We start from the raw sequence: 12500 nt of genomic DNA, 5'->3' as shown, positions 1-12500 counted from the left end.
GGGTAAGGAGAACTAACTGGACTGGGGTAGGGAGAACTAACTGGACTGGGGTAGGGAGAACTAACTGGACTGGGGTACTGGGGAGAACTAACTGGACTGGGGTACTGGGGGGAGAACTAACTGGACTGGGGTAGGGAGAACTAACTGGACTGGGGTCAGGAGAACTAACTGGACTGGGGTAGGAGAACTAACTGGACTGGGGTAGGATAAGGTTAACTGGACTGGGGTAGGGAGAACTAACTGGACTGGGGTAGGAGAACTAACTGGACTGGGGTAGGGAGAACTAACTGGACTGGGGCAGGGAGTTCAACTGGACTGGGTAGGGAGAACTAACTGGACTGGGGAAACTAACTAGGGAGAACTAACTGGACTGGGGGGAGAACTAACTGGACTGGGGTAGGGAGAAATAACTGGACTGGGGTAGGGATAACTAACTGGACTGGGGTAAGGAGAACTAACTGGACTGGGGTTGGGAGAACTAACTGGACTGGGGTAGGAGAACTAACTGGACTGGGGTAGGGAGAACTAACTGGACTGGGGGGTAGGGAGGTTAACTGGACTGGGGTAGGGAGGAACTAACTGGACTGGGGTAGGAGAACTAACTGGACTGGGGTAAGGATAACTAACTAAACTGGAGTAGGGTAGTGCAAGGTATAGTATAAGGTATAGTAACAGTTAGCTGAAATCTGATCAGACAGGCTATTCATAAGGTATAGTATAGAGATCTGCTGGAGAAGTCATAGGAAGTGATGTCAGAGGAAGTGACGTGAGGGTTCTCACCAGTGTCCTGTGGCAGGCAGGAAGTAGACACAGCAGTGGACGCGTGTGTCAGGGATCCTCGGCTTCCTGTTGACGTACAGCTCTTCTTTCAGGTACCTCTCATACTGCTCATTAACATAACTCACTACAGGCTCCCAACTAGAGGAGGAGGGTGGGGGGATGCGAGAGGGAGAGAGAAGCAGAGAGAAGGAGTGAGGGAGGGAGGTGGATGGGGAGGGAGGATGAAGAAGAGGGATGGGGAGGGAGCGAGATGGGGGAGGGAGGGTGGAGTGGAGGGATGGGAGGGGGAGGGGAGAGAGATGGGGAGGGATGGGAGAGGGGAGGGAGAGAGGGAGTGAGGGAGGGCGGAGTGGAGGAATGGGGGAGGGGAGGAGAGAGGTGGAGGGGATGGGGATGGGGAGGGAGGGAGGGCGGAGAGTAGGGATGGGAGAGGGAGGAGGTGGAGGATGGAGGGAGCGTGGAGAGGAGGGATGGGAGAGAGGGAGAGGAGGAGGTGGAGGTGGGAGGGGATGGGGATGGGGATGGGGAGGGAGGGCGGAGAGGAGGGATGGGAGAGGGGAAGGGGAGGGAGGAAGGGTGGAGAGGAGGGATGGGAGAGGGAGGGAGGTGGAGGGGATGGAGGGAGGGTGGAGAGGAGGGATGGGAGAGGGGAGAGGGAGGGAGGTGGAGGGGATGGGGATGGGGAGGAGGGCGGAGAGGAGGGATGGGAGAGGGGAAGGGAGGGAGGAAGGGTGGAGAGGAGGAGTGGGAGAGGGAGGGAGGTGGAGGATGGAGGGAGGGTGGAGAGGAGGGAGGGGGAGAGGGGGGAGAGGGAGGGAGGTGGAGGGGATGGGGATGGGGAGGAGGAAGGGTGGAGAGGAGGGATGGGAGAGGGAGGGAGGTGGAGGGGATGGAGGGAGGGTGGAGAGGAGGGATGGGAGGGGGAGAGGGAGGGAGGTGGAGGGGATGGGGATGGGGAGGAGGGAGGGAGAGGAGAGGGGGGGATGGGAGAGGAAGGGGAGGGAGGAAGGGTGGAGAGGATGGATGGGAGGGAGGGAGAGGGAGGGAGGTGGGGAGGGGATGGAGGGAAGGGGAGGGGGAAGGGTGGAGAGGAGGGAGAGGGGGGGGAGGGAGGAGGTGGAGGGGATGGAGGGAGGGTGGAGAGGAGGGATGGGAGAGGGGAGAGGGAGGGAGGAAGGGTGGAGAGGAGAGAGAAGAGAGAGAGGAAGAGGATGAGTGGTGAACACAACATCTGCACAACACATTTAAGACTGTTAGTTAAAAGATCATTTTGGTTGGAAAAGGTAAATGAATTTAACTAGAAATCAATAAAATGATGAGCTATATAATTATCCCCTGAAACAGTCATAAATAACTGTTGTTTTACATTTACATTTACGTTTAAGTCATTTAGCAGAGCTCTTATCCAAACTTAATTGGTGCATTCACTGTTGTTAACATAGTATGAAGCTTAACAACAGGTGAGTAACTGAATGAGCCTGAAAACAGATGGGCCAGTAATGCTGAAACTTCTCCACGAAAGGTGATTTCATCTCCCTCCCTCCCTCCCTCCCTCCGTCTCTCCCTCCCTCCCTCCATCTCTCTCCCTCCATCTCTCTCCCTCCCTCCCTCCATCTCTCCCTCCCTCCATCTCTCTCCCTCCCTCCCCTCCTCTCCTCTCTCCATCCTCCTCCTTCATCTCTCTCCCTCCCTCCTCTCTCCCTCTCTCTCCCTCCCTCCATCTCTATCCCTCCCTCCCTCCATCTCTCTCCCTCCCTTCATCTCTCTCCCTCCCTCCCTCCATCTCTCTCCCTCCCTCCATCTCTCTAGCTCCCTCCATCCATCTCTCTCCCTCCCTCCATCTCTCTCCCTCCCTCCGTCTCTCTCCCTCCCTCCATCTCTCTCTCTCCCTCCCTCCGTCTCTCTCTCTCCCTCCATCTCTCTCCCTCCCTCCATCTCTCTCCCTCCCTCCATCTCTCTCCCTCCCTCCATCTCTCCTCCCTCCTCCATCTCTCTCCCTCCCTCCGTCTCTATCCCTCCCTCCATCTCCTCCCTCCCTCCATCTCTATCCCTCCCTCCCTCCCATCTCATCTCCTCCCTCCCTCCGTCTCTCTTCCTCCCTTCATCTCTATCCCTCCCTCCCTCCATCTCTCTCCCTCCCTCCATCTCCCTCCCTCCCTCCATCTCTCTCCCTCCCTCCATCTCTCTCCCTCCCTCCATCTCCCTCCCTCCCTCCATCTCTCTAGCTCCCTCCCTCCATCTCCATCTCCTCCCTCCCTCCATCTCTATCCCTCCCTCCCTCCATCTCTATCCCTCCCTCCCTCCATCTCTATCCCTCCCTCCGTCTCTCTTCCTCCCTTCATCTCTATCCTCCCTCCCTCCATCTCTCTCCCTCCCTCCCTCCTCCCTCCCTCCATCTCTCCTAGCTCCCTCCCCTCCATCTCTCTCTCTCCCTCCATCTCCTCCCTCCCTCCGTCTCTCTCTCCCTCCATCTCTCTCCTCTCCCTCCCTCCATCTCTCTCCCTCCCTCCATCTCTCTCTCCTCTCCTCCCTCCATCTCTCTCCCTCCCTCCGTCTCTCTTCCCTCCTTCATCTCTATCCCTCCCTCCCTCCATCTCCCTCCCTCCCTCCATCTCTCTAGCTCTCCTCCATCTCTCTCCCTCCCTCCCTCCCTCCCTCCCTCCGTCTCTCTCTCTCCCTCCGTCTCTCTCTCCATCTCTCCCTCCCTCCATCTCTCTCTCTCTCCCTCCCTCCGTCTCTCTCTCCCTCCCTCCGTCTCTCTTCCTCCCTTCATCTCTCTCCCTCCCTCCCTCCCTCTCTCTCCCTCCCTCCATCTCTCTATCCCTCCCTCCTCCATCTCTCTCCCTCCCTCCCTCCATCTCTATCCCTCCCTCCATCTCCTCCCTCCCTCCTCCTCTTCCTCCCTTCATCTCCCTCCCTCCCTCTCTCCCTCCCTCCATCTCTCTCCTCCCTCCATCTCTCCCCCCTCCATCTCTCTCCCCCTTCCATCTCTCTCCCTCCCTCCATCTCTCTCCCTCCCTCCATCTCTCCTCTCTCTCCCTCCATCTCTCTCTCTCCCTCCATCTCCCTCCTCCCTCCCTTCATTTCGCTCTCTCTCCTCCCTCCATCTCTCTCTCTCTCCTCCCTCCATCTCTCTCCTCCCTCCATCCATCTCCTCTCATCTCTCTCCCTCCCTCCATCTCTCTCCCTCCATCTCTCTCCCCCCTCCATCTTCCCTCCCTCCATCTCTCTCTCTCTCCTCCTCCTCTCTCTCCCTCCATCTCTCTCTCCCTCCCATCTCCCTCCCTCCATTTCGCTCTCTCTCTCCCTCCATCTCTCTCTCTCTCCTCTCCCTCCATCTCTCTCTCTCCCTCCATCTCTCCCCCTCCATCTCTCTCTCCCCCATCCATCTCTCTCTCCTCCCTCCATCTTACTCCCTCCCTCCATCTCATCTCCCTCCCTCCCTCCCTCCATCTCTCTCTCTCCCTCCATCTCTCTCTCCCTCCATCTCCTCCCCATTTCGATCCTCCTCCCTCCATTTCTCTCCTCTCCCTCCCTCCATCTCCTCCCTCCTCTCTCCCTCCATCTCCTCCCTCCTTCATTTCTCTCTCTCCCTCCATCTCTCTCTCTCCCTCCATCTCCTCCCTCCCTCCCACCCTCCCTTCATTTCCCTCCATCACTCACCAGTTTTCGTTGTTTATCTGGTCTCAAATCCTGGCGTGTCAATCACTGTGAGCTTCATCTTCACTCCCTTCTCCTCTATCACTGCAGACACAGAGGAGAGATGACACACACACACACACACACACACACACACACACACACACACACACACACACACACACACACACACACACACACACACACACACACACACACACACACACACACACACACAGAGTGGAGTCATTAGAGTTGACAAAGACAAACAGTAGAGAGGTCGGCTATCAAAACCCTTCTAGGAATATTCCATATTCCATCTCTGAGATCTTTTGTGACAAAATCAGTTGTTAAAGGTGTGTGTTTGTGTCCAAGACAGAATGGAAATGACATAGCATTTGAGAGTGTGCTTACTAGGAATAATTTTCTTAGTACATACTGTGTGTTTGTGCGTGTGTACTGTGTGTGTACTGTGTGCGTGTACAGTGTGTGTGCGCGTGTGTGTGTGTGTGTGTGTGTGTGTTTCTAAGAGGCATAGATGATGAGATAAAGAAAGGTAGAATACCTATGTCCTACAGTATGTGTGTTTTAGCCTGCATGTGTTTGTGTGTGTGTTTGTGTCTATGTGTATGTGTGTTTGTGTATGTGTGTGTGTGTGTTTTGTGTGTGTGTGTGTGTGTGTGTGTGTGTGTGTGTGTGTGTGTGTGTGTGTGTGTGTGTGTGTGTGTGTGTGTGTGTGTGTGTGTGTGTGTGTGTGTGTGTGTGTGTGTGTGTGTGTGTTAAACCCTAAACCCTAAAGACTATAAAGACTATAATTTGAGGCCCGTGATGTTGTGTCAGCTTTCAGGAATCTCCTCTGGACGGAACTGGCCTTCTGGTGCATTATCATTGAGATTACCTGAAACCTGTTACAACTAACTGTCTACAACTTGTCTCTATAACCACTGTCTATATGGTCTGCCAATAGCCTGTCTGGCTGTCTGTCTCTCTCTCTCTCTGACTCCCTTCTCTCTCTCTCTCTCCTCTTTCTCTCTGACTCCTTCTCTCTCTCTCCCTCTTTCTCTCTGACTCCCCCTTCTCTCTCTCTCCCTCTCTGACTCCCCTGTCTGTTTTACAGAATCTCTCTGTCTGTTTTGCTGTCTGTTTTACAGAATCTCTCTGTCTGTTTTGCTGTCTGTTTTACATAATCTCTGTCTGTTTTGCTGTCTGTTTTACAGCATCTCTGTCTGTTTTACTGTCTGTTTTGCTGTCTGTTTTACTGCATCTCTCTGTCTGTTTTACTGTCTGTTTTCCAGTCTGTTTTACAGCATCTCTGTGTGTTTTGCTGTCTGTGTGTTTTGCTGTCTGTTTTACAGCATCTCTGTGTGTTTTGCTGTCTGTTTTACAGCATCTCTGTGTGTTTTGCTGTCTGTTTTACTGTCTGTTTTCCAGTCTGTTTTACAGCATCTCTCTGTCTGTTTTCCTGTCTGTTTTACTGCATCTCTCTCTGTGTACTTTATAGTAGCCAGGGGACAGAGGATGTGGGGCTCTTTCTCTTCCCCAAGACTCTGACATGTACAGGAAGAAGTTAGAAGCTGTCCCCTAACCACTAACACAGGGTCAGACAGTACAGGTCAGAGGTACAGAGTCAGAGGCTAGTACAGAGGGAGGACATCTGATCCTGGATCTGTAGCCTCGGGGTGACATCTAGCTCTAAATATTTACAGTATCCAGGGAATAAGTGCTGTACAGCCCCTCTGTCTTCTCCTGAGGTCAGTCAGCGGTCTGTCTTCTCCCTGAGGTCAGTCAGCGGTCCCCTCTGTCTTCTCCCTGAGGTCAGTCAGCTGTCCCCCTCTGTCTTCTCCCTGAGGTCAGTCAGCAGTCCCCACTGTCTTCTCCCTGAGGTCAGTCAGCGGTCCCCTCTGTCTTCCCTGAGGTCAGTCAGTGGTCCCCTCTGTCTTCCCCCTCTGTCTTCTCCTGAGGTCAGTCAGCGGTCCCCTCTGTCTTCCCCTGAGGTCAGTCAGTCAGGTCCCCCTCTGTCTCTCCCTGAGGTCAGTCAGTGGTCCCCTCTGTCTTTCCCTGAGGTCAGTCAGCTGTCCCCTCTGTCTTCCCCCTCCCCTGAGGTCAGTCAGCTGTCCCCTCTGTCTTCTCCCTGAGGTCAGTCAGCGGTCCCCCTCTGTCTTCCCCTGAGGTCAGTCAGTGGTCCCCACTGTCTTCCCCTGAGGTCAGTCAGTGGTCCCCCTCTGTCTTCTCCCTGAGGTCAGTCAGCGGTCCCCCTCTGTCTTCCCTGAGGTCAGTCAGCGGTCCCCCTCTGTCTTCCCCTGAGGTCAGTCAGTGGTCCCCTCTGTCTTCTCCCTGAGGTCAGTCAGTCCCCTCTGTCCCCCTGAGGTCTGTCTGTCTTCCCCTGAGGTCAGTCAGCGGTCCCCCTCTGTCTTCCCCCTGAGGTCAGTCAGTCCCCCTCTGTCTTCCCCTGAGGTCAGTCAGTGGTCCCCTCTGTCTTCTCCCTGAGGTCAGTCAGCGTCAGTCAGTGGTCCCCCTCTGTCTTCCCCTGAGGTCAGTCAGCTGTCCCCCTCTGTCTTCTCCCCTGAGGTCAGTCAGCTGTCCCCTCTGTCTTCCCCTGAGGTCAGTCAGCGGTCCCCCTCTGTCTTCCCCTGAGGTCAGTCAGCTGTCCCCTCTGTCTTCCCCTGAGGTCAGCGGTCCCCTCTGTCTAGAGGTCAGTCTGTCCCCTCTGTCTTCCCCCTGAGGTCAGTCAGTGGTCCCCTCTGTCTTCCCCCTGAGGTCAGTCAGCAGTCCCCCTCTGTCTCCCCCCCCCTGAGGTCAGTCAGCTGTCCCCCTCTGTCTTCTCCCTGAGGTCAGTCAGTGGTCCCCTCTGTCTTCCCCCTGAGGTCAGTCCTCTGTCTTCCCTCTGTCTTCCCCCGACGTGAGTTCAGTAGGTAGAGGTCAGTCAGTGGTCCCCCTCTGTCTTCCCCCGGGACGTGAGTTCAGGAGGTAGAGGTCAGTCAGCAGTCCCCCTCTGTCTTCCCCCCGGGACGTGAGTTCAGGAGGTAGAGGTCAGTCAGTGGTCCCCCTCTGTCTTCCCCCCGGGACGTGAGTTCAGAAGGTAGAGGTCAGTCAGAGGTCAGATATCTTCTCTAGATCTGTTGCCTTAGAGGGAACCATTCGGTTGAAGATAGCACAGAGAGAACACAAGGTACTAAAGCCACAGACCCAAACCTCCACACCTCACCCCATCTCCTGTCAGTGTCTCGGTCCCAGATGAGTGGGCGTCTGTCTAGACACGGTTCCCTCCAGAGTCCCACCCCGGCGTAGTGTCCCCCAACGCCCCCATCCCCCTCCCTGTAATCTTATTCATTATGATCTAGGATCAGGTTCCTCCTCTCTGTGTAATCTGATTCATTAAGATCTTAAAGGCTAAACTGATCCTAGATCAGCTCTCATACTCTGAGATGATTTGTGAATACAGACCCAGGACTTTGGCAATGCAGGACACCTCTAAAACAGCTGGATGGTGATAGAGTGGGTGGTTGAAGACTGGTAAAGATATTGGCTATGTCTTAGTTAGTAGTGTCCAGTATCATGCATTAAGCAGGTGTTGGCTGGCTAGCACTATGACAGTGGGCTACATCTACCTAGCTAGCACTATGACAGTGGGCTACATCTACCTAGCTAGCACTATGACAGTGGGCTACATCTACCTAGCTAACACTATGACAGTGGGCTACATCTACCTAGCTAGCACTATGACAGTGGGCTACATCTACCTAGCTAGCACTGTGACAGTGGGCTACATCTACCTAGCTAGCACTATGACAGTGGGCTACATCTACCTAGCTAGCACTATGACAGTGGGCTACATCTACCTAGCTAACACTATGACAGTGGGCTACATCTACCTAGCTAGCACTGTGACAGTGGGCTACATCTACCTAGCTAACACTGTGACAGTGGGCTACATCTACCTAGCTAACACTGTGACAGTGGGCTACATCTACCTAGCTAACACTGTGACAGTGGGCTACATCTACCTAGCTAACACTCTGACAGTGGCTACATCTACCTAGCTAACACTCTGACAGTGGGCTACATCTACCTAGCTAACACTGTGACAGTGGGCTACATCTACCTAGCTAACACTATGACAGTGGGCTACATCTACCTAGCTAACACCTGACAGTGGGCTACATCTACCTAGCTAACACTCTGACAGTGGGCTACATCTACCTAGCTAACACTCTGACAGTGGGCTAAATCTACCTAGCTAACACTGTGACAGTGGGCTACATCTACCTAGCTAACACTGTGACAGTGGGCTACATCTACCTAGCTAACACTATGACAGTGGGCTACATCTACCTAGCTAACACTGTGACAGTGGGCTACATCTACCTAGCTAACACTGTGACAGTGGGCTACATCTACCTAGCTAACACTCTGACAGTGGGCTACATCTACCTAGCTAACACTGTGCCAGTGGGCTACATCTACCTAGCTAACACTGTGACAGTGGGCTACATCTACCTAGCTAGCACTGTGACAGTGGGCTACATCTACCTAGCTAACACTGTGACAGTGGGCTACATCTACCTAGCTAACACTCTGACAGTGGGCTACATCTACCTAGCTAACACTGTGACAGTGGGCTACATCTACCTAGCTAACACTGTGACAGTGGGCTACATCTACCTAGCTAACACTGTGACAGTGGGCTACATCTACCTAGCTAACACTGTGACAGTGGGCTACATCTACCTAGCTAACACTGTGACAGTGGGCTACATCTACCTCGCTAACACTGTAACAGTGGCTACATCTACCTAGCTAACACTGTAACAGTGGCTACATCTACCTAGCTAACACTCTGACAGTGGGCTACATCTACCTAGCTAACACTGTGACAGTGGGCTACATCTACCTAGCTAACACTGTGACAGTGGGCTACATCTACCTAGCTAACACTGTGACAGTGGGCTACATCTACCTAGCTAACACTGTGACAGTGGGCTACATCTACCTAGCTAACACTATGACAGTGGGCTACATCTACCTAGCTAACACTGTGACAGTGGGTTACATCTACCTAGCTAGCACTGTGACAGTGGGCTACATCTACCTAGCTAACACTGTGACAGTGGGCTACATCTACCTAGCTAACACTGTGACAGTGGGATACATCTACCTAGCTAACACTCTGACAGTGGGCTACATCTACCTAGCTAACACTGTGACAGTGGGCTACATCTACCTAGCTAACACTATGACAGTGGGCTACATCTACCTAGCTAACACTGTGACAGTGGGCTACATCTACCTAGCTAACACTGTGACAGTGGGATACATCTACCTAGCTAACACTCTGACAGTGGGCTACATCTACCTAGCTAGCACTGTGACAGTGGGCTACATCTACCTAGCTAACACTGTGACAGTGGGCTACATCTACCTAGCTAACACTGTGACAGTGGGCTACATCTACCTAGCTAACACTGTGACAGTGGGCTACATCTACCTAGCTAACACTGTGACAGTGGGCTACATCTACCTAGCTAACACTGTGACAGTGGGCTACATCTACCTAGCTAACACTGTGACAGTGGGCTACATCTACCTAGCTAACACTGTGACAGTGGGCTACATCTACCTAGCTAACACTGTGACAGTGGGCTACATCTACCTAGCTAACACTGTGACAGTGGGCTACATCTACCTAGCTAACACTCTGACAGTGGGCTACATCTACCTAGCTAACACTGTGACAGTGGGCTACATCTACCTAGCTAACACTGTGACAGTGGGCTACATCTACCTAGCTAACACTGTGACAGTGGGCTACATCTACCTAGCTAACACTGTGACAGTGGGCTACATCTACCTAGCTAACACTGTGACAGTGGGCTACATCTACCTAGCTAACACTGTGACAGTGGGCTACATCTACCTAGCTAACACTGTGACAGTGGGCTACATCTACCTAGCTAACACTCTGACAGTGGGCTACATCTACCTAGCTAACACTGTGACAGTGGGCTACATCTACCTAGCTAACACTGTGACAGTGGGCTACATCTACCTAGCTAACACTGTGACAGTGGGCTACATCTACCTAGCTAACACTGTGACAGTGGGCTACATCTACCTAGCTAACACTGTGACAGTGGGCTACATCTACCTAGCTAACACTGTGACAGTGGGCTACATCTAAGAACTACTAGCTAACACTGTGACAGTGGGCTACATCTACATAGCTACACTGTGACAGTGGGCTACATCTATATAGCTAACACTCTGACAGTGGGCTACATCTACCTAGCTAACACTGTGACAGTGGGCTACATCTACCTAGCTAACACTGTGACAGTGGGCTACATCTACCTAGCTAGAATATATACACTGGTTAATGACAGTGGGCTCATCTACCTAGCTAACACTGCTGACAGTGGGCACATCTACCTAGCTAACATGGTGACAGTGGGGTGACATTACCTAGCTAACACTCTGACAGTGGGCTACATCTACCTAGCTAACACTGTGACAGTGGGCACACATCTACCTAGCTAACACTGTGACAGTGGTTTACATCTACCTAGATGGACACTGTGACAGTGGGAACTCATCACAGCAGAGTCTAACACTGTGACAGTGGGCTTCTCACCTAGCTAACACTGTGACAGTGGGATACATCTACCTAGCTAGCACTGTTGACAGTGGGCTCATCTAAAAAGCTAACACTGTGAAGTGGGCTACATCTACCTAGTTTAACACTGTGACAGTGGGCTACATCTACCTAGCTAACACTGTGACAGTGGGCTACATCTACCTAGCTAACACTGTGACAGTGGGCTACATCTACCTAGCTAACACTGTGACAGTGGGCTACATCTACCTAGCTAAGCACTGTGACAGTGGCTACATCTACCTAGCTAACACTGTGACAGTGGGCACATCTACCTAGCTAACACTGTGACAGTGGGCTACATCTACCTAGCTAACACTGTGACAGTGGGCACATCTACCAGCACAACACTGTGACAGTGGGCACACATCTACCTCCAGCTAACACACTGACAGTGGGCAGCATCAGGACCTAGCTAACACCGTGACAGTCAGGGTACATCTGACCTAGCTGGTAACACTCCTGACAGTGGGCTCCACATCTACCTAGCTGAACACTGTGACAGTGGGCTACATCTACCTAGCTAACACTGTGACAGTGGGCTACATCTACCTAGCTAGCACTATGACACCCTGCATCTACCTAGAAACACTGTGACAGTGGGCTACATCTACCTAGCTAACACTGTGACAGTGGCCCACATCTACCTAGCTAACACTCTGACAGTGGGCTACATCTACCTAGCTAACACTGTGACCTGGCCCACATCTACCTAGCTAACACTCTACAGTGGGCTACATCTATTACAACACTGTGACAGTGGCCCACATCTATTAGCTAACACTGTGACCTGGCCCACATCTACCTAGCTAACACTCTGACAGTGGCCCACATCTACCTAACTAACACTGTGACAGTGGCCCACTCTATTACTAACACACTCTGACCTGGGCCACATCTACCTAGCACACTGTGACAGTGGCCCACATCTACCTAGCTAACACTGTGACAGTGGGCTACATCTACCTAGCTAACACTGTGACCTGGGCCACATCTACCTAGCTAGCACTGTGACAGTGGGCTACATCTACCTAGCTAACACTAGTGACAGGGGGCGGCATCTAGTCTAGCTAGCACTGTGACAGTGGGCTACATCTACCTAGCTAGCACTGTGACAGTGGGCAGTACATCTACCTAGCTAACACTGTGACAGTGGGCTACATCTACCTAGCTAGCACTGTGACAGGGGGCGGCATCTACCTAGCTAACACTGTGACAGTGGGCTACATCTACCTAGCTAGCACTGTGACAGTGGGCTACATCTGAGGGGGCCTAGCTAGCACTGTGACAGTGGGCTACATCTACCTAGCTAGCACTGTGACAGTGGGCTACATCTACCTAGCTAGCACTGTGACAGTGGGCTACATCTACCTAGCTGTAGACTATCTCCATCCCTCAGCTTTGGTCGGGTTTAGTGCTTTACTGACCCAAT

The 12500-nt window shown here is 52.8% G+C and overlaps 1 pseudogene; it reads right to left on the bottom strand.

The window, feature by feature from the left end:
- The window catches only part of LOC127930357 (neuronal-specific septin-3-like), a 36584-nt pseudogene that overhangs the window by 19402 nt on the left and 4682 nt on the right, over window positions 1–12500 (bottom strand).

The sequence above is a fragment of the Oncorhynchus keta genome, chromosome 5 (assembly GCF_023373465.1).
Source record: "Oncorhynchus keta strain PuntledgeMale-10-30-2019 chromosome 5, Oket_V2, whole genome shotgun sequence".
In the NCBI taxonomy this organism is placed as follows: Eukaryota; Metazoa; Chordata; class Actinopteri; order Salmoniformes; family Salmonidae; genus Oncorhynchus; species Oncorhynchus keta.
The sequence above is the reverse complement of the archived record's forward strand: the minus strand, read 5'-3'. Positions and strand labels throughout refer to the sequence as shown.